Genomic DNA, 24103 nt, shown 5'->3' with positions numbered 1-24103 from the left:
GGCCAAACGACTCGATTAGCGAGTTTAACACTGTTTGCAATGTGCACTGTAGCGGTCCCTGGAGTTGGGGCGTTACAGGTTTTATGGGCCCATTAGAAAATGTAAAGCTTAAATTCCTCTCTTGTGGGTGATTCCACTTGTGAAGGCCCATTTGTTTTGCATGGATATAGTGGGCCTAATCAATTAATAAAACGAAGGTTTAAATTCCTGTCTTTTGGACCTTGTACGGAAGATAGGGGCCTTTGTAGTGGGAACGACATAATGGACCCAGCCCTCCAAGCTCAATTGTTAATGCCCATTTACCTGAGTTGGACTTAAGTGTATATGTTCATTATATTAGTTAAACCTAAATATTGATTAGCAAGAAATAATTCTAAATTAATTGGATTTGTTTCAATGTGACACTTTAGAATTAATAAGAAATTATAGGACTTTGGTTTTAAAAAATTTAATCTGTTTAATTTTTTTTTTTGGAAAACCATAGTCATTAATTTTCTAAAAATAAATAATAAAAATACTATTTTTCAATTTAATAATGAACTTATTTTAAGAATTTTATTCGATCTCCATCGTTGGTTTAACATAGTCAAAATCTTAATGTGGCCTCGTGGCGCTTTGATTCGTCCCCCTATGGAAGGTGTTCATTAGTTATTTTGACAAGGTTAGATCTCGAAAGATAGATAATTATAGGTCAAATTCTACTAGACTCACCCCTACGGTGATTACTGGGACTAAATCTATGATTATCGAAACCGTGGGTCTAGCTCATAAAATAAGAGATTTTGTTTTCTTATTTTGATCAAATAGTAGGTTGTTAAAAGTGGTGTCCATTATTAAATGAGTTTACAACTCTATTTAACTAGTGGTCACTACAACAATTATGCCTATATATTACATTAAAATATAGCATATTTAAATAAGTGTTATTGTCGCATGGTAATAGAAAAAGACACGGAAAATGGGCGGTAAATGAAATACACAGGCGCCAAATGAAACACAAAAGAAATAATCCCTAATTACTCTACACACCTCCTCTGCTTCTCTCTCACACTCAGTAACTCTCTCTCTCTCTCACTCATTCAATCTTTCTTTCTTTCTCTCTGTTTGTTGCAGGTGTGTAACAAGGTGATGGGGCCTGCGGCTTCGGTCGTGTGATAGGGAGGCTCGACTCTTGGGTCTACGGTGTGGCTGGCTCATGGGTGTGACGGTGCTTGCGGCGGTGGGTCTACGGCGTGGCTCGACTCAAGGGTCTACCACGGAGATTGACTTGCAGAGCAATGGTCCAGCAGGCTGTACAGGGAGGAGCTCCAGCTGCTTACGCCCAAGAAACGGAGAGGCTAACTGCTAAAGAATCCCTTCTTCTTGCTGTGAGTCTCAAGTTTTAAGAATTTGTGTATTGTAGTTGATAAGACCTAGCATTTGAGCTTTGAATTTGGGATTATTTATTTATTCAGTTTAAGGATTCTGGGGGTTTTTCCAAGCTTCAATTTTTATGGGATTTTTACTTGTTCAAGCTAATCAGGTCGCCATTCTTGGAGGGTCGGTGGGATTTTTTTTCAGTGCTGATGTCTTCCACGCAGCAGTTAAGGTGAGTCTTTCTTTGATTTTTGTGATCTGGGTTTGCTTTGTTTTTGCGTTTTGTGTGTCTGGGTTCTTCATGCTTTTGTGATTTTTTTGATCTGGGTTTTCAGCTATTATGGAATTCGTTTCCAATTTCTCGTCGAATCGTTGTGTTATTGATTTGCATTGCATGACCTGTTTGTTAATTTCAATTCCATATGTGTAATTTTTCTTCTTTGCGTTTTGAGTTGCTCCTTTTCTGTTTTGGTGTGTGATTGCTCTAATATGGAAATTTTAACGAGGTGAATGTAGATATTAGTTTTTTTTTTGTGGATATTTGAGAACTACGATTGTGTAGTTTGTGCTACCTTTTGAGCTTAATCTCTTGGCAATGAGTTCATAGATTTTTGGAATAAATTACAAGAAGACATGGCACCCTTTTGGTTAAAACGTCTCGTTTTTACCTTTTCTGCTTAAAAATAAGTGTAGATATTATGAATAGATTATTGCTAATGTGAACAATGGAATTACGTTGAGTTATATGCATGGATATACACACACATAACTGAAATAGTTGCCTAAATATATATATTCTGCTTTGCAATATGTTGTAGAGCATTACTATAAATTATAGTAGTAGGTTCACATTGATATACCCACGTTTCAGTACATTTACTAATGTAATTCGTTTATATAATTTACATGGGTAGACAGCTGTTGCCGGCTTAGCTTTGTTTATATGGTTTGAGATTTTAGCTTCTCACTTGATACATATGTATAACAATACTCTTCTCTTCAAACAATTGGTTTTAATATGCAGGCTGAAGGATCATCAGCTGAATCTATAGCTGCTCTGGCCAAAGTTGATATTGTTAAGCAGAGAATGGAAGCTGCTTATGAGACATTGCAGGTGGGTATTTGATCATAGAAGTTATAATCAGTGCAGTATTGGAAAATGTTGATGTTGCATTTGATTTACTCATTGATGGATCAACAGGATGCTGCTGGGTTAACTCAATTAAGTTCAACTGTGGAAGATGTTTTTGCCAGTGGTGATCTTCCAAGGGCTGCAGAAACCTTAGCTAACATGAGGCATTGCTTGTCTGCTGTTGGGGAGGTAATATTTTTCTATAAATTGTTTTAACATTATACTCTACATTTGATATTTATAAATTTTGATGATTTTAACTTGATATTTTATTTTTCGTTTTGCTCATTTTAGGTTGCTGAATTTGCTAATGTGAGAAAGCAACTCGAGGTCCTAGAGGATAGGCTAGATGCAATGGTGCAGCCACGTTTAACAGATGCATTATCCAGCCGGAAGGTCACCAAATTTCTTACAGCACTTGTTTTGCCTATGGCTTGCTTTCTGTTCAATTTATCTCTTATTAATTCCTTTTAGTACATACCATACGCAACTTGAATAACTTACATCTATTATCATCCTGCAGATAGACATTGCTCAAAATTTGCGGGGTATTCTCATTCGAATTGGAAGATTCAAATCACTGGGGCTACATTACACAAAAGTTCACCTAAAGCCCATAAAGCAGCTCTGGGAAGATTTTGATTCAAAACAACGTGCTATTAAGGTTGCAAATGAGAAGACTGAAGCTGAAAGGCTGTCAAGCCATGAGTTTCAATCAAGTTCTTCAACAATTTCATTCGCAAGTTGGTTGCCAAGCTTCTATGATGAGTTGATTCTTTATCTTGAGCAAGAGTGGAAGTGGTAAATTCTTCTGACTATATTTTTTTTTAAGCACCGAGGAACATCTTGTTGATACAAAGAAGCTATCACTGAATTTAAGCACTGAGCTTAGACTGTCATCTGCAGGTGTATGGTTGCTTTTCCTGAGGATTATAAAACTCTTGTACCAAAGCTACTGATCGAGACAATGGCAACTATTGGAGCAAGCTTTATTTCACGTATCAACCTTTCAATTGGAGAAGTTGTTCCTGAAACAAGAGCTTTGGGAAAAGGTTTGTACAGATTTGTTTTTATGGTGCTTTTAAATTTTGTAGGCATTTAATATTATATGATATCTTTCAATTGGACAAGCTTTAAGTCATGCAATTTTACTTTTGGCAATTTATAAATTATCCTATCAATGTGTTTCTTTTTATTCAGGTTTATTAGATATTATGTCTGGTGACATGCCAAAGGGAATTAAGATTTAGAGGAAACATTTGGAGGCATTGATTGAGTTACACAACGTGACACAGACTTTTGCTAGAAATATTCAGCATTCCTTTTCAGATTCTGATCTTCGAGTTCTAATGGATACACTGAAGGCAGTGTACTCTCCCTTTAAATCATTTAAACAAAGGTAAGCAATCATAAACTTTTTTGCACTTCCACATTCTTCTAAAATATCTAGGTTTTTTTTTTTGAAAACTTTTTTCTGTTATTTTTTCTTCGTTATATACTAGATTCTGTAAATGCTATGTTCATTTTTTGATTAATGATTGAATATGTATATAAGGTATGGACAGATGGAGCGGGCCATCCTTTCTTCTGAAATTGCTGGGGTGGATCTCAGGGGAGCTGTTACTCGTGGTGTGGGTGCCAAGGGGATTGAACTCAGTGAAACAGTTCGCAGAATGGAGGAATCTATTCCCCATATCATTGTACTTCTTGAGGCAGCTGTAGAAAGGTGTATCAACTTTACTGGTGGTTATGAGGCAGATGAACTAATTCTTGCTCTTGATGACATAATGTTACAATATATCTCTGCTTTACAAGAGACACTAAGATCATTAAGAGTGGTCTGTGGGGTAGACCATGATGGTGTTGGTTCAAAGAAAGAGATGGGATCAGACAAGAGAGATGGCAACACTGCACGAAAAGTTGAATTGATTTCAAATGAGGAGGAATGGTCCATTGTTCAAGGGGCTTTGCAGATCCTCACAGTTTCAGACTGATGTGTTGTAAATCATTAAAGCAGAAAGGCAGAAAGAGACCATGGCTTCTCCTTCTCCTTCTCACCTCACAGCTATCCCACAATGCATCTCAAAACCCTCCATTTCCCACTGTAAGTAAATCTCTCTCTTTCTCTCTGTATATATAATATATATACATATATATATGACACTACTAGTACCCTTAAGATGAACTAGTATGAGAAATAACTTAAACCCTTAATTTCATTGCTAAATTTTTCCTTAGTATATGTAAGATTTCTATGAATTTTAGAAGCTGCAATCCATCATGTAATAGTTTGTTTACACCTCATGGTTATTTTCAATAGCATTATTCTAATAATTTAGTTGTTTTCCATATGGTTATATTCAAGTGGCATTGTATTAGCTATTATAAATTCATTGTTACTTTTTATATTTATTTTTTCATCTTGAATTCTTTGCTTCGCATAGAATTGGAACCATATGTTTGAAATTTAGAGTATTGTGGCCACTTGCTGTTCTATGAACACTGTTAACTCCATATATGCTAGCTAATTAAGAAGTGAAGTTTTCTCTTATCTCTGGTTTTGTTGCTTTTTGAGTGTAATATATTATTTTTATGCAGTACTCTATTCAATTTCCATGTACGTAACAATTTCCATGAACAAAGTGTAGTCACAGTTTTCTTTTCCTTTTACTGAGAAAAACAAAATCAATAAAAGCCAAGTATTATATATGGTAATATGCATTTGGGTGCATGTTATATGGTAATATGCATCTAGCTATACATGATATGTTTCTTGAATTTTGTTTGTCTTGTTCATGCAGCTTCTAATTGATGGTAACTTATTATTTTAATAACATAATTGCTGGTGCCTTTTGTGTGTTTATAATTTGTTTTTGTTTGCATATTGTAATGTGGTCCTGACAATAAAGTTAAGTTCTTTTGGGGGTTTTGTAGTGAAGGGTCACTACTACATGTGGAAGAAACTAAATGAAATTATGAGATTTGGGTTTGGCAATTATGAAATTGTTTAAATTTTAGTCGATTGTCATGATAATTAAAGCTTGAATCTTTGGAAATAAAACTAGAAAATAGTATACTCAAATGGGTTATGAACCATGTTGAAAATGAAAAGAATTTCTGACTCTTTTGCTGTTGGGCAAGTGATTTTCGACTTCTGATTTTTGGCACTTTTCGTAGTTGCAGGTTCATTGGCTGGTTCCCTCTTGTGCTTTCTCAATGTAATTTCTCTTCTCTACAAAATTATTGAAATACCATAGCCATTATTCAATTCATTTTAGTTATATTTAAGTATAAGTTATAGTGATGAACATAAGTGTATTTGGTACTATATATAGTACATGAATACTCAAACTAAATTCAATCTTTGTAGGGTTGCATTTATATTGTTGATGCATATAAAGTTTACTGGAGTAGCTGTGTTAAAGGGATTCACGCTGGACAAATGGTTCTGCGGCTAGTTGAAGCAATTGGTAACTTTTCAACAGTTCTTTCCTTCTCTCAATGTGTATGCAATTATGTACTAAAACACACACACACACACACACTATTACAACTCCCAAGACTTGTTACAACTGATTATTACAGAGCTAAAAAACAATGTAATTGTGCCACTCTATTGATCCAAATGGTTCATTTGAGGACTGATATTTGAACAGAAAACTGTCTCATTCCCTTGTTTTCTGGTCTTATCTTTTTCTCATTACAAGCTTCTTTTGCTAATAATGTAATCCAATGACACAGATGTTTATCTTGCTGGGACTGTCATGTTGATCTTTGGCATGGGCTTATACGGATTGTTTATCTTTGACTTAATTACTTGTGTCAATACAAGGTTGCCTACAAAATAATCAGACAACTCTGGAATGGACTCTTTTTCCTTGGATACATATTTGAAACCAAGTATGCCTCTCTTTCCATCCACATATTAAAAGAGGTTTATTAGTCACTCCATTGGGACTGCATTCATACTGTTAACTCTTTTTTCAGGACTTTTCTTTGAACTTTCTTTGTTTCATGTACAAACCTTGTTGTTTCTTTTTCATAGTTTAGTTAGCAAGAGAGTAAATAAAAGGTTGTGCTTTGTATGATTGTTGTAGTTTAATTTGATGAATGTGTATATATGTCTATTTGCTAACTCAGGCAGCTGGAATTTATAGTGGTTATCTCTTGTTTATTTCTCTGAATTGGTATATTTTTTGAGTTATTTTATTTTGTTTCTTAGTCATTGAGTTGTTATAATATATGGCTTGAGTGTATTCTAGTTTCTTGTTTGGCCTTTTATTTTCTTGAGTTATTTGATTCCTTCTAGCTTTTCCTTTATTATGAAGTTGTTTAGAGAGCAATATAAGGGAATTATTTTCTAAGTAGTTGCAAAGAGCAACAATAGAGGAATATGCTTGCTCTTATAAACTCTAGTTAAGATTAAGTTGCATTGATTTGTATTTCCTTGTTTTACTATCAGTAAAGGACATATAGCTGTTTTTTTTATTATTTGAAAAAAAACTTTGCTTGATTATGTTTGTAATGTATCAAGCCTTTGCCTTGCTTTATGAAGAAAGTTATGAAACACTTTATGTCTTCATTGCTCTCTACTGTCTGAAAAACTATAATGTCTTAATGGCAGCAAGTTGTTTGACAAGTTTGATTTTATTTGCACTGTATTCTCTTTTCTTATTTATAGCTTTGGTAAGTTATAGTTTATATGATAGTTATGGGATTGGATTTGCATTCACTTGTTATATTATTTATTTATTTTAGTTTTCATCTTGCAGATGTTCCCAAGCTTTGTTTGAATCTTCATTTTGTTTTCTATTATGCTTATTTATATTTTGATGTTTCTTTGCTAGTTGATTTTCTGGCATTTCAGGAACTTGTTACTGCTTGGGTTATCATCTTGGCCTGCCTTGTCCATGGGTTTGTTACAGTCTTAGCTGCTAGTGAAGCTCATGCAATAACTCTGGCTGTTGAGGGTTTGTTAGGAGTTGTGTTTACAGTGGCTGCATTAACAGATGAAGCAATGGATGTTGGTGAGGTATTTTTTTTTTTTTTGCTATAAGAGTTCTCTGATATGTCTACAAATTAGTTTATGAATTTTGACCTATATCTAATTTGTTCATGAAATTGTTTAAAAATCATGCTTTAAAGTTTAATTAAGTGCTTGTTCTCTTTGTTTAATTAATCATGTTCAATCCCCAAATAACATCCAGCCATTTACTACAATTCAGAGTTGTTTAAGTTCTTGGCACAATGTTCCAGTGATATTTCATTATAAGTCTGTAAAAATTATAGTATAGCATTCATTCATTACCTGGGCTAAATACATGTTAGTTTGGATTCCAAGTGGGTTAATGAAATCTTTTACAGGTCTTTGTTAATTTTTAAGCATCTCCATTTTTTTTTGTCTTTAGCACATATAATCATTAAGCTGTGCAAAATAGCTAGTGGTATGAGGTTCATCTCATCTGATGTTCATGCATATCTATGTAATAATCTATTTGGTTTTAAGGGAAATAATATGTGTCTAATGTCCATATGTGCTGTTTTAGGTTCAGATCACTTCCAGGACTTGTCAACCAGACCCAAAGGGATATCATAGAATGTGAGAATTTTGTTTTCCGGACAAGTGCACAAAGGATGATGAATTGAAGGATGGAGCAAGTTTCATGCATGGTTTACTTTTGTGTATCTTGTAATGTTTTTGTTTTTCATTTTTGAAGTAAAAAATGTTCAAGATACTTTATTATGTTATGCTTTCAAACTTAAGTTAGAACTAAGATCTCATGAAGTAGACACATTCATAGTTTGAATTAGTTATTGTTTAATGTAATACTTATGGTTTATCAATATATTGAGAATTACATTTTATGATTAATTTTGAATTTTTTTTTATCAAAATACAATAATGAAAATCTTTTAATTAAAAAAAAAAACCATATAAGTATACTTATCAAAATAAAATTTAAAATTTTATTACTATATGTTATGATTTAAAAACATATTATAAGCGTAAAAAATCGTTATGGTTTATATAATATAACAAACTAAAAATGTTATCAAAATAATCAAATGTAACAGTTGAAAAGTGTTATGAAAAAAGTACAAGATTAAACTTCAAATTTATAACCAAAAACTCTATCTAAATGTTATTATTTGAATATTATAGCACCTAAAAATGTGTTATTGAATAGTTTAAGATAACACCGAACATAACATTCAAAAACTGTTATAGAAAAGACTGGACTTTTAATAACAGGGGCTATGCTAGCATTTTCAGAAGTGCTATCAATAGTCCCGGTTAGCAGTTTTTAAGTGTTATGAATATTGTTTTTTCTTGTAGTGGGTATTTTTTACTCTCGCCAACCGGAACAAGGATATCATAGATTAGTTAAAAACCTAAAGAAATAGAGATATGATTGTTTTTTGTATTTTTTCTCATATCTTACATATTTTAGTATATGTTGTGTTATTTCTTTAAATTTGTGTGAATGGAAGTTTTATGGAGTAAATGTGATTGATTTCTATTTTATTGGTAATTTGTAGTTTTAATTTAAGTAGTGTCTATGTCAACTCCCATCATTTCTCAACTTTCGATGGAGAAATTCACTGGAGAAAAATTCATTAATTGGAAGAAGAACATCAACATAGAGTTGATTGGTGACAACTTCGGTTTTGTCATGATTGAGGCATCTACTGTCCTCCCATGCGCGCGTGCACGCCCGCACGCGCCCACGCACACCAACACGATGAGCAGTACCCGTGAACAGTACCACGGGTACTATTCATCCAATTTTTTTTTCTTTCAAAAATATATATTTTTTAAATTAAAATTTGTAGAAATAAATTATTTATAATCAAAACCAAAAATATCTTTTTTGTTATAAAGATATTTTTGTTAGTTGGGATTTAAATAATTAGATATTTTTTACAAACATTCAAATTCAAATTTAAAAATAGACTAACAACTTAATTTTAAATATTTTAATATATTAAATATTAGAATTATGATATCAGATATTTAAGATATTTTCATTTAAATTCTTGATTTTGTTTTATTAAATCTTTATTTGAAAATATAAATATCTTTTTATTCTACAGTTTTTTAATATTTAAATTATTTGAAATTTGAACATTGTTACTTAGATATTTTTATGGATATTTGAATTTGTTTAACTATTTGAGATATTTTAGGGTTGTTATAACTATTTATATTTTATTTTTTTTAATGGTTAAAATATTAGCTAATAGTTATAACAACACAAGATATTTTGGAAAATAGTTAAGATATTGATTTTAAAATTTTAAATTGGTTAAATTTTGAAAAATATCATTTTTTTCAGCCAATTAATAATTTTTTTTAATGGGATTTAAATTAACTTTGGTTAATTGTTGATAAATCCTATTTAAATTAAATTAATATTTTTTTATCAAATTAACCTAAAACCAAGTTAATTGTTGATAAATGAAATTTAAATTAACTATTGTTAATTGTTGATAAATTTAATTTAAATTGACTTATTTTTTGTAAAAATTTAATTAATTTGATTTTTTTTTTATAAATTCTAGATAATTAATTGTGGTATTTTTGCAAATGAAATAAATTGTGGTATTTTTGCATAAATTCATAGAATTGCTCATATAGTAACATGATTAGGCCCATCCAATTATAACATGTCTGTGTTGCACTATATGTGGTATTTTTGCAATTGGGCTTAGATGCATATAGTGGCCCATATGTTTGTTAGATATATGGTATTTTGCCAAATAAAATATTCATAAAATGATAGGTTTTATTTGGGCCCATTAGAAAATGTAAAGTTTAAATTCCTCTCTTGTGGGTGATTCCACTTGTGAATGCCCATTTGCTTTTCAAGACTATGGTGGGCCTAATCAATTAATAATAATTAATAAAACGAATGTTTAAATTCCTGTCTTTTGGACCTTGTATGGCAGATAGGGGGCCTTTGTAGTGGGAACGACATACTGGACTCAGCCCTCCTCCATACAAGCCCAATTGTTAATGCCCATTTACCTGAGTTGGACTTAATTGTATAGGTTCATTATATTAGTTAAACCTAAATATTGATTAGCAACAAATTAATTCTAAATTAATTGAATTTGTTTCAATGTGACACTTTAGAATTAATAAGAAATTATAGGACTTTGGTTTTAAAAAATTTAATCTGTTTAATTTTTTTTGGAAAACCATATTCATTAATTTTCTAAAAATAAATAATAAAAATACTAATTTTAATTTTATAATGAGCTTATTTTAAGAATTTTATTCGATCTCCACCGTTGGTTTAACATAGTCAATAGCTTAATGGGCCCTCGAGGCGCTTTGATTCGTCCCCCTACGGAAGGTGTTCATTAGTTATTTTGACAAGGTTAGATTTCGAAAGATAGATAATTATAGGTCAAATTCTACTAGACTCACCCCTATGGTGACTACTAGGACTAAATCTATGATTATTGAAACCGTGGGTCTAGCTCATAAAATAAGAGATTTTGTTTTCTTATTTTGATCGAATAGTAGGTTGTTAATAATGGTGTCCATTATTAAATGAATTTACAACTCTATTTAACTAGTGGTGTTTTTTACTCTCGCCAACCGGGACAAGGATATCATAGATTAGTTAAAAACCTAAAGAAATAGAGATATGATTGTTTTTGGTATTTTTTCTCATATCTTACATATTTTTTATATATGTTGTGCTATTTCTTGAAATTTGTGTGAATAGAAGTTTTATTGAGCAAATGTGATTGATTTCTATTTTATTGGTAATTTGTAGTTTTGAGTTATGGCTGTGTCTACTCCCATCCTTTCTCAACTTTCGATGGAGAAACTCACTGGAGAAAACTTCCTTAAATGGAAGCAAAACATCAACATTGTGTTGATAGGTGACAACTCCAAGTTCGTCATGACTGAGGAATCCCCGGAAGTTCCAGCTGAAGGAGCTACCAAGTCTATGAGAGACAAGTATGAGCGTTGGCAGGCGGCTAACAACAAGGCGCGGTACTACATGTTGACTAGTATGGTCGACACTCTCAAGACAAAGATGGAGAATGTCGAGATAGCCTACGAAATCATGGATCAGCTCCAAGACATGTTTGGTGCCAAGTCAGCGCAAACTCGTTTTGAGGCCACCAAGAAATATGCCAATGCTCGAATGGCACCTTCTCAACATGTTCGTGATCACCTGATCAAGATGAAAAACTACTTTCAAGAAGCTGAACTGCACGAAGCCATAATAGATGAGGAAACTCAAGTTGGCTTAATCCTCAACAGTCTTTCTCCAGCTTTCCTTCCATTCACCACCAACTATGTGTTGAATAAACTCAACTATGGTCTGACGCAGCTCATGAATGAGCTTCAGACTTTTGAGTCTATCATGGGTGGACCTAGTAAGGGAGGAGAAAAGAAGACAACTACTACTACTGCTGCTGATCCAGCTAAGGCTGAAGGTAACCAAGCTTCGTCTTCAAAAGCTGGAAACAAGAGGAAAGGTGGGCAAAACAACAACCCCAAGCCTGCAAGGGCGAGTGCACAACCAAGTGCACAGACGCCTAAGGGGAAAAATAAGAAAAACAAGAAAGGTAAAGGTAAATGTTTTCACTGCAAAGAGAAGGGGCATTGGAAACAAGATTGCCCCAAGTTTCTAGCAGATAAAAACAAAGGTAATGATTATAGTTCATTTATCTTGGAAACATGTGTTTTAGAGAATGATAACTCTGTTTGGATTATTGATTCTAGATCTACTAACCATGTTTGTAACTCTTTACAACTTCTTGAATCGTGGGAGGAAGTGAACGAAGGCGGCTTAAAGCTTAGAGTTGGAAACAGAGCGTTTGTTGCGGTCCAAGCTAGAGGAAGAGCTTGTCTAAAGTTCAGAAATAAATTTTTAATTTTAAAAGATGTATTTTTTATTCCGGATTTTAGTAGAAATTTAATTTCAGTATCCATGTTGCAATTAGAACGATTTGTTATGACTTTCACAAGTTTTAATATATCTATTTCTTTCAATGGATCACAATTGTGTGCTGCATGTTTGGAAAACGGGCTTTATATTCTGCGACCTAACGAACCCCTCGCTCTTAACAATGATTTATTCAAAGTAGCTAAACCTAGGACCAATAAACGTCAAAAGACCGATAACAAAAATATGACGTATTTATGGCACTTGAGACTAGGTCACATTGGCTATGATAGGATTCAAAGACTTACAAAGGACGGACCATTGAGGGAACTCACCTTAGGTGAATTACCTGTTTGTGAATCTTGTCTAGAAGGAAAACTGACCAAGCGTCCATTCTCTACAAAGGGTGATAGGGCCAAAGAACCACTTGGTCTTATGCATTCAGATGTTTGTGGACCTTTGAATGTACAAGCCAGGGGTGGTTTTGAGTATTTTGTCACTTTCATTGACGATTACTCTAGATACTCATCTCTTTACCTAATGCATACGAAATCAGAAACATTTTCAAAGTTTCAAGAATTCCTATCAATGGCTCACAACCAATTAGGTAAAACGTTAAAGATCTTGCGATCTGATAGGGGTGGAGAATATTTGGATATGCAGTTCCAAGATCATTTAACTGAACTTGGGATTTTATCACAACTTACTGCCCCAGGTACTCCGCAACAAAATGGTGTAGCGGAACGCTGAAACAGAACTTTATTGGAAATGGTTAGATGCATGCTTAGTTACTCAACTCTACCAACTTCGTTCTGGGGACATGCAATTGAAACCGCAAATGACATTCTCAATGTCGTGCCGTCAAAATCAATCCCCAAAACACCTTTAGAACGCTGGAATGGTCATGAACCTAGTTTACGCCATTATAGAATCTGGGGGTGTCCCGCTCACGTCCTGAGGAAAAAGGAGGGAAAGCTAGAACCGCGAACTGAAGTTTGCATCTTTGTTGGCTATCCTAAAGGTACTCGGGGTGGAATTTTCTATAGTCATTCAGAAAAGAAAGTGTTTACTTCTACAAATGCTACTTTTATGGAAAATGACTATGTCCAAAACTTTAAACCTCGCAGCAAAGTAGTTTTAGAGGAGATGGTTAAAGAATTGACTCCAACCAATGTTCCATCGTCATCAACGCGAGTTGATGATGAAATTCCCACTCTTCATGTACAACCGACACAATTCGATTTAAATGAAGAAAGTACCACTGTTCCTGAGCAAACAGTCACGGAGCCTCGTTGTAGCGGGAGAGTTTCTAGAAACCCAGTTCGCTATGGTTTGGATGGTGAAACCAATATGGTTGTTGGTGACACTAGTGATGATGATCCATTGTCTTTCAAACAGGAAATGGCTAGCCCTGAAATGGAACTATGGCTCGAAGGCAATAAATCCCTAGCCCTCAATGCAGAAATCATAGGAATACGGGGTCCATTCACAGCACCAACAAATACAAAAGGATCCTCACCCTCAGGCTCAAAGGTGACCATCTTCCTTCTGCAGTCAATGGTTGCCCCATACTTGGCTAACCAGTCCATACCCAGTATCATATCAAAGTCAGTCACAACCAACTCTATAAGATCCACTGACAATTCTCTGCCCTCCACTATCACTGGCAAAGATCTGACCCATCTCCTGGACACAACCAACTCCCCAGTGGGTAACAGAGTACCAAACCCCACAGCATAGAAATCACAAGGTCTACACAACCTATCAATAACACTACTAGCAACAAAGGAATGTGTAGCACCAGAGTCAATCAATACATTATAAGCAATTCCTGCACTAAGAAGCTGACCTGTAACAACTGAGGGGGAAGCCTCACCTTCTGCTTGAGTCAATGCAAACACTCGCGCTGGGGCCGAGCTGTCTGCCTTCCTGGGCTCTTCCTTTCTTGCCTTAGGGAAATCCTTTTTGAGATGACCCACTGCTCCACAAGAGAAGCAGGCCCTTGCCTTACACTCTCCCAAGTGATGCCTCTTGCATCTAGGACACTCGGGATAAGACTTCCAGGCTTCATTACCACCTGGACGACCCACAGAAATACCACGGGCCCGTCTGTCAGGATCTGGAACTGGGAAGGTGTCAGGAACCTTCCTCTTCTGATCACTGGGGCCAACACCCCTACCAGAACCCACAAATGGAGGACCTGGACTCCTGAAATCCCTTCTGGCTGCATTGTCACGCCAGATCTTAGTCTCTGCAGTTTCAGCTGTAAGTGCCTTCTCCACCACCTGTGCATAAGTAGTCACTCCTGCCACAGTGGTGATGCGTACATCTCGGGCTAACCTGGGCTATAGCCCCTATAAGAAACGCTCTCTCCTGGTCCCATCAGTGGGCACCAACTCCTTGGCAAATTTTGCCAACCGGTCAAACTTTAAGGCATACTCGGTTACTGATAAGCTTCCCTAAAGTAGCCTCATAAATTCATCAGCTTTCGCCGCTCTAATAGCGTCATTATAGGACTTTTCATTGAACAAGGTCTGAAATTCCTCCCAGCTCAGGAGATTAACATCCTTGGTCTGGCCAACCACTTCCCACCAAATCCGGGCATCATCCCGAAACATATAGGCAGCATAGGCCACCCTCTCAGTACCAACTATCCTCATAAAGTCAAGAATAGTGGTAATCATGCTCATCCATTGTTCATCTTTGGTGGGATCAGCACTGCCTTCAAACACAGGAGGTTGTTGTTTCCTGAACCGCTCATAAAGAGGTTCCAATCTGTTTTCAACCCCAGGTAGTTGCCCAATAACTGGCACCGACACAGAAGGTGCCTCTGCAACACTGGCCACAATAGGCACTTGCTGCTGTCTTAGGAGACGAAGCTCCTCTCCCTGTTTTAACACTGTAGCCTGCAATTCCTCAAACATCTGTTGCCAGTTTGCAGGTGCTGGCTGTGGTATCTGGGATTGGTCATTCTCTTGACTTATTTTGTGAAAGAATTTTTGGGCCTATAAAAAGTGGGATTTATGCTTGTGGAAATTATCGAGTAATTGGAAATGATGGGATTGGTCATTCTCTTGACCCTGACTATTATTATTCTGGCCTGGATCACTCTGGCCAGCTGACATGTCTGTTTGCCCTGTGTTCATTCTGTCACTGATACCTTACTGAAACAATAATCAATACGGCCAGTCAGGTAGTAATAACTAAACCTCTTGCCGCCTCACGGTCCAAGAACAAACAGACAATTATCACATTCCACAGTCATTCAATATTCACAAGCAGATACATGTTTATGGCATTCAGCACTCAGCATGTATCACATAATAACTCATAAACAACCATACTAATAAGCAGGTGCCAGCAATCTCAGTACTAATTAGCACACATTTGCTGAAGATATAGTATTTCAGGGCACAGGCTCAACATAGTATCTCATGCACACAGGTAAAGCATATATATCCCATTTAAACAATTATACATGTAACCACATAGATAGTTACCAAACCATGAGTAGAGCTTGACTTCGGTGATGTGTGTACATACCCAACCAGTCTACAGGAACCCTAACCTTGGCATTGTCTGATACCAAGTTGTAATGCCCTGGTTACCCCAGAACAGTTACGGTGAACAGTGAACCAGAAATTTGACTCGCTGCCTGATTCCTTTGGTTAAAAACGTGATCTAAGTGCTATTATCAGGTTAAGGTGAAAAACCAGTAAAAAGGAAAGGATACACTTCATTAAGTAAATAAACTGCTCATGAGCCTTTTAAAATGTTTACAAGATGTCCACAATACAAAAGAGTCGCTACAGTTTCAAATTTACAATCCCCGCCGGCCTAAGTGGCAAAAATAAGGTAAACCCCTAGTCCCTCTGAGAACACCTTGACCGTGGCGGTCAAGCGGCCCTGTATGTACACAACATCGCCCAAGCTCTCCACTCAGGGTTGGTTAAGCTTCTCCTTTCCTTTACCTGCACCACATAGCACCCATGAGCCAAGGCCCAGCAAGAAAACACAATAAGACAAGATATAATATCAACAACGATCATAATAACCATTCAGGACTATCAGTCCAAACAAATAGGTGACAATAGCCAAAAGCCACAATAATGAGCTTAGCCTCCTCTAGCCATGTGACGATAGGGTCACCAGGGCTTAATTGACGAGTGGTTCTTTTCATAAGTTTGATCAGGACAGGTGCATGGTGATTGGTCACCAACATAACCTTCCTCTCGACCCTAGAGTCGAAGCTATGGACAACGTCCCCTAGCCATGTGACAAACGGTCACCGGTGTCTTATACCTTGGCTATAGACATCTGGTCATAGACCAGGCAAGCGCTTATAAGTTCCTCGACCTTAGGGTCGGTCCCGCATTAATGCCATAGAGCTATTCAATGCGTGATTCTCGACTTTATAGTCGGTCCCTGACTAGTTAGTGTCTTAAACAGGTAATCAGCGTACACCAGCATTTAATATGCAATCCACGTCCACATATATCAACCAACATGCTCCAATATCAAACCATGCATGTCATATACCTATACAGGGTGCAACTGTATTCATATACTGTTTTCTTACCTCAGATTCGAGCTAGAAATATTAAAAGAACGGCCCGTGAGAACGATCAACCTTTAGTCCTTTAGCGGTCACCTAATTAAAACCAAACATGAGACATCATTAATAATAACGATCAACATAGGTTCCCACACCAATATCTAGCCTCTGGAAGATCAATCCCAACTAGTCCAAGTAGTAGGAACACTCCCGAGGCCTATAACTAAGTTCCCGGGGTCAAAACGAGCAAACAGGGCGAAAACAGGGCAAGGGCTGCGGCCCTAGCACCTTGGGCCGCGGCCCCCAGGGTTCCCAGAGGCAAGGGCCGCGGCGCCCTCCATCAAGGGACGCGACGCCCAGCAAGCACAAAGCCTCCACCTGCTTCTTCAAAGAAGGGCCGCGGCGCCTCAAGAGCAGGGCCGCGGCTCTCCACCCTGGGCCATTCCCAAACGTGATTTTATCACTCCAAAGCCTCCAAAATCACACCTAAACATTCCCCAATCATCAAAACAAAGTTCCCAAGCTTCCCCATGCATCAAAACCCTCAAAACCCAAGGTTCAAACAAATCGGAAACTCAACAATTCACAAAATCAATTCAAAGCTTAGAAACCCGGAAAAACTCAAAACTTAAACCTCGATTACCTTCGATTGGGTTGTTTTCCGTCAAATCCTTTGGTTAAGAAGCTTCTAATCTTTTCTAGGATCGCTATGCCTCAATCCTTGCTTGATTCCGACTCCTAGAACTCGAGATATCTTCGAAAATGCTCAAACGGTAAAACGGGCTATCAAAAGGAAGAACGAGAGGTTTTCTTAACGTACGATCTATCTGACAGCTACTTCAAGCTTAAGTAACCTCAAATAAAACCTAGTGCTCGGGGTCCCAAAAACACTCCCGGGGACATTATAGTCAAAACCTCCAAAATTTCACCCTGATCTCAAATATTCCCAATTTTTCATCAAATAAGCATTTCTATTACCCCAAAATTGACCCCGTTATGACAAAACCGCTAATCCATCATATATGACCGTCTCATGCCGAATAGCTCGAATATATCTCCATAATAATGGGTTCTCATTCACAAATCAAGTTATGCACCCAAATACACAAATTCACCCTCAATGGGCCAAATTATCAGAATAGCATAATTATTTAAATGTGGACCCACATGCACGCGTATAACATCATATCATAATATAATTCACATATACATGCATAAACACATTTAATGGCATAATTAAACAGTTATGGCCCTCCCGGCCTACTAACCCGGCCATTAAACCATATTAGGAAATCCGGGTCATTACACTATCACTTTTATGTTTTGGGGGTTATAGTTGCTATATAGAAAACCCCAACACTTTTATGATTTTGGTGCATATAGTTGCTTAACTAGCAAACCTCATTGTAGTTTGAGGCTTATAGTTGCTTAGTTAGCAAACATGAATAGTTACTATGTACATGGGTTAGAATTATGATATATGTGTTATAGTATATGATATATGTTCATAATTTATGTGTATGATTATGTTTCATGCTTGTAGTAAATTTTCCTTGCTGGGCATTAGGCTCATTCCTTTATGTTTTATATGTGCAGCAAAATAGTTATGGCGGCGGGAAGGTTCTTGGCAGCTTGGGAATGTGTATTGAGGGAGAATGGAAATCGGTGGACTGCGTGAACGATTCGAGGATGAAGTTGTTTCTAGTCATTTAAAATTATGCTTTACATGTATTTTCCGCACTTTGTTTTGTAACGAATTTTAAGATTTAAAGTTATGATTATTTTAATATTTTCAAAACAATGGGATCCCATATCCTAAATGAATTTTCATGTATTTAACATTTGCTTTACAGTTTATAATAAAGTTATAGTTATTTCATATGTATGTTTTCTTAAGATTAATGTCTGTGTATAGTAGTTATTAATGGTCCAAGGTCTAGAATAAGTTGGGTCGTTACAATAAGATCGAATGTATTTGTTACATGGGACTGGACCGATATTGACAGTTAATAAGATAAGTAAACATACCGTTATTATCTATTCTAGTCATATCATATAGTTGACCATAGGTCAATTCAATCTCAATTCTGAGTGTTTAGTATTCTAATTGATTATATTATTTGAGTTCTTTGACTTGTTCGTTACCAGCTTACCCTACGGACTAGCCCATACTTACATCTTGGGAACTCGGTAGTATAATTGAGTGTGAGTGTTAATCATAGATATGAACATCTATAGCTTCTGATGAAGAAGTGAAACGATGGTTTCCTTTTAGTTTGGTTCAAGGTGTTAAATGATAGAGATCTCATTTCAGTAATTAAATTAGTTTACTGAAATATCATTTACAATGAACTAAGTGTTTTAAGGATAAAATATAATGATGGTGGGTAAAACGGTATTTTAGTCCTATCTTATTGTAGACCATCTATAGAGGATTGAGTGACAATTATGGTTGTAACAATGGATAATTAATAGCGTATCTATATTTGTTATAGAGCGTTCTATGAATTCAAGAGTGCAATTTCGAGTCTATAGTGGAGTCACGAGGAATTAATAAGTTAATAAATTTATTTGTTAGATTTATGATAACTTATTGGAGCTTGATTTCATAGGTACATTGGATAAAATCATCTAGATAGTCTCAATTAATTGATTTAATTATCAATTAGAATTATCAAAGTTGACTAGGTCAATTTTGGATAGTTTCATAGAGTTATGTAATTTAGAGAAGAAAAAAGAAATTAGGGCAGATTTATTAATTAAGATAAATTGGTATCTAAATTAATAAATAAGTTTAAATCAAAGTTCAAATTATAAATAATTAATTTGATAAAGGATTTAAATAATGATTTAATTAATTAAATCTATAGAAAATAATACAGGCCTTGATTTTAAGTCCAATGGGCTTATAATCAAATGAGATATTTCACGGGCCTAAAGCCCATGATAATTTCGACCTAGGGCTTCAAATTGACTATTATTTAATTGATTTTTTTAATTAAATTAAATGACCTAATTGAGTCTATAAAAGGAGTGCTTAGAGAGAAGTCAAGGCAGACGACAGATAAGTTTAATCACTGGTTTTCTGATAGTTTTAAATTCTCTCTAAACACAAGTCCTTTTCTAAGCCTCTTTGTTATTTTCTATTCTTCTCTCTGTATCTATCTCATGTGTTGAGAATTGCTCACACTAGTCTAGGTGATTCTAAGGATACTTAGCTAAATAAAGATCTTTTCATTCTTGAAATCTATAAATACGACCTAGTACCCAGCCATTTTATTCATTCATCAAGCTAAGTTCAGAGTCTGCAAGCTGCTAGGTTATTTTAGAGTGATAAACACTTGGGATGTGGTTATAAGCTTTATCCTTATAAGCTTAATAAACACTCGGGAAGTAAGGTTTGTAGTATATTTCGGTTCGAGGAATAGTTCGGTTATAGAAGCATTCGAGGTTTTCCTTCTTCTAGTTCCTTTCCGTGTTGTTCTTATAGTTTTTTTACTCAAAATCCTAACTCATATTCTCTATTCTTGGTTAGGCATCTAAGATCTTGAACGTAAGATTCTTGGTAAGTATCTTTTCGATGGTATAGTTCGTTTATTTCATCTCTTTTATTTAGTATACTCACCTTTCTATTATGGCTTTTAGGAGTGTTCCAAAGTCCCGATACTGTTCTCATATCCCAGTATATTGGTAAGGAAAATAGGATAGGATTTTATATGTTATATGTTATCTTATGATTGATGTGTTATGAAATGTTATATTATGTATGTTGGTAGACTTGGGCATATGACTTGTATAGCTAACAAGCCCCAATAAATTTATGGGTATATGACTTGCTTAGCTAGCAAGCCCCACAAATCTAATGGGCATATGACTTGATTAGTTAACAAGCCCCAAGTAGTATAATGGCCATTGTAGTAGTATATGACATATGTTTATGATATAATATATGTTTATGATATAGCATATGTTATGATATAATTTTATGTATATAATTTATGTTGTTAGTTTTTCCTTGTTGGGCATTAGGCTCATTCCTTTATGTTTATATGTGCAGGAAAATAACTATGGCGGTGGGAAAGGTTCTTGGCAGCTTGGGGATGTGTATTGAGGCTGAATGGAATCGATGGACTGAGCGTTCGATTAGAGGATGAAGTCTTTAAGTCTTTAAATTATGATTTCCATGTATTATTTTCCGCACTTGATTTTGTAACCCATTTATTTAAGTTATGTTTTGCTTTATTTTCAAAACAATAGAATCTCATATCCTAAGTAAAGTATTTATGTATTCAAACATTTTCTTTATATAATAAAGTTATGATGTTTTCCCATGTACGTTTTCTTATGATTAGTATAGTAGTTATTAATGGTCCAAGGTCTAGAATAGTTGGGTCGTTACTCTCTGCGACAGAAATGATACAAGAGTTAGAGAAACTGAATGAAAGACTATTTCATTCTGTTGCGTATATTCTTATCATTGTTTCTTTTTGAATTCAATTTTAGAAACATATTCTAGGTTATCTCATATTAATTTGTTTAATATTAAATCTACATGAAAATAAATATAAAATATAGATAATGTATAAATTTTCCCAACACTATGCAGCCTGACCAAAAGGGAGAGATGTCGAAATGCACAAGGGCTCCCCAAGGCATTCTAGCTTATAATACTCATTTTTCACAACCCCGCCTGTTCAACATCACAGTTTGGATCTTCTTGGGAGTCTTCAGCACCTATTGCCCTTGCTTTTTTGAAGATGGAATGGGTTGGTCCACCCATGACAACTGGTTGTTTGGTTAAAAAAAGGTCTCTTCACCCACTAAGTAGTGGAGAAACCTTTTCCAGCGATAAATTTTGTATTCCCAGTTCGAATAACCAGGTTTGACAAATCAGGAGAACTTCGGATCAGTTTAGTTGTTACCGTAACAACCTCAGCCATGGTAGTACCAGATGAAACAAGGATGGGTGAAACTTCCATCAACATAGAAGTAACTTGATTTCCAGTATTTGAAGACACAGTAGCATTATGAATTTAGTTGGGGTTAATAGGAAAAGGAACCATTGCAGTTGGGTTATAAACATGAAGTGAAGCATTTAGAAATGGTGTAGACAGGGCCGGCCCTGGGCATAGGCGGGCTAGGCCCGTGCCTAGGGCCCACCCCTACCCAGGACCCATTTTATTAAAAATTAGTTTAATTTTATTAGTTTAATTTTATATTACTAAATATTAGTTTAATTTTATTTAAAATTACATAAAAAAAAATTACATATACAAAAGGGCCCATTTTTTTTCAAATTTATTAAAACCATCTTAGCACCACTTTTTTTTTTCAGGGCCGGCTAGCAGTAGGAGAAGTTTCAGCAAGGTAATTTACCATGTATTGTAAGACCACATCTTGTTTTGAGATTAAGTTACCAACATCAGAGAATGAAGACCCCTTGTCAGGAAAGGGAGAGTTGATTCCTTGAATGGTGATGGAAGAAGGAATTCTAAAAGGAGTGGGTTTCACAAGAGATTTAGCAGTGGCTCGAAGGGAATGTTGGTATGGAAATTCAGGTTTGATCGTGTAATCATTACATTTTTGGAGATACTTAACACAGTGGGTATAAACATGATCTAGCACGCCACCGAAATAACAAAAATTAAGAAGCCTTTCATATTTGAATTCAAGCCGTTTAGGAGCTTGCAACCTAGGGAAATAGACTGATATACCCCTACGGATTAGCTTGTTCACATCCAAAAGGATCTTGATTCTAAGAAAAGTCTCAGAGTTTTCAAATAGGGTAGACAGAACAACATCAATAAGGTCACCTATTGCAGCTCCTACTAATTTGGCTAGGTCCGAAGATCTTCTACCAAAAGGGATTGAATAAACCTGAACCCAAAGTTGAACAAAGTTCAATAGAGAGAGTTCTATGGTACATAATCCATCTGGGATCCCACAGAGAATTATTAAACTTTGGTCATAATGCCATGGTTGTCCTTCTAAAACCCTTTTCCTATCCCTCTCACACCCGAATTGGGCAAGAAAAAGCTTAGAAGAATAATCAATAGTGGTAGCAGGAAGACGGGTTGGCCAAATCTCAATAAGAGTTTTTTCATGATTTTCTTCTTAAACTATTTTGTGGTGAGGACCCTAAAATCTAAGTAGAAGGAAACATCAGAAATAGCTAGTCTCTCAGTGGACTCGACTAGGCATGCACAGTGTTTACTTCTTAGGTTAGATTAAGAGCACTAGACAAAGAACTAACAATATCCTCCATTTTCCACTCAGAAGCATCAAACGGAAAAATGACAGAAGTATTGCAAATAGATAGAAATTTACGCAGAGATCTAAGTTAAACCCAAAGTAAATAAAGATAAGCTTGGAAAACATGCATTCTAATCGGAGAAATACACAAAATAGGCAATGATAACTAAAAAACTTCAGCTCTCCAGGCCATTTCTTAATTATCAATAATTTCACAGAAGCCATACAAATGACGATTAAGAAGACTCGAGATAGTCGGAGAATCAGAAGAAATTTGAGAGAGAAAGAAAGAGGGATGTGATGAGAGAAACCCTAAATTATAGAGAAGCTAAGCAATTAATGCTACAAAAATTTCAGAGGAGTTAATGCAGTAGGAAATCTGCAGAGAGTAGTACTAATCACCACCACAAAACACTCTTGGACGGACAAAAAATCTGGATCGACACCATAACAAATTAACGAAAATAAGTAACGTGATGAAGGAACAAAGTGAAGTTGCTGAAGGTTCCAGAGTTCAAAAGTCGCTAATTTTTTGCAGTGAAGAGTTGTGTACAAGAGCACACAACTTATTTTTTATATCTCCCCAAAAAAAACTTTAATTTTTATTTCTATTTTTACAACATTATAAATGAACATGTATTTCCTAGATATTTAAAATTGTATATAAAAATATAGTCAAATAATATATTTTTTTAATAAACTTAATGTGTTTTTATATACTATATATATATGTACTTGAATAACAGTCAAATTCTTCTTATAAAAATTATATTGGATTAGGATGACAAATTATTCTCGAACTAGCATTTAAATTCTCATTTATTTATTGATATGTAAGATTATGATAATACTTTATCTAATAAGACTTAAAGTTAGATATAGTGTTGTACAATA

The 24103-nt window shown here is 35.3% G+C and overlaps 1 pseudogene; it reads left to right on the top strand.

The window, feature by feature from the left end:
• The first annotated feature begins 2298 nt into the window (after window positions 1-2298).
• LOC133805075 (conserved oligomeric Golgi complex subunit 7-like) lies at window positions 2299-4540 on the top strand (annotated as a pseudogene).
• Window positions 4541-24103: the final 19563 nt, after the last annotated feature.

This window comes from Humulus lupulus, chromosome X (assembly GCF_963169125.1).
Source record: "Humulus lupulus chromosome X, drHumLupu1.1, whole genome shotgun sequence".
Classification (NCBI taxonomy): Eukaryota; Viridiplantae; Streptophyta; class Magnoliopsida; order Rosales; family Cannabaceae; genus Humulus; species Humulus lupulus.
Note: the sequence above shows the minus strand (reverse complement) of the source record. Positions and strands in the feature narration are given on the sequence as shown.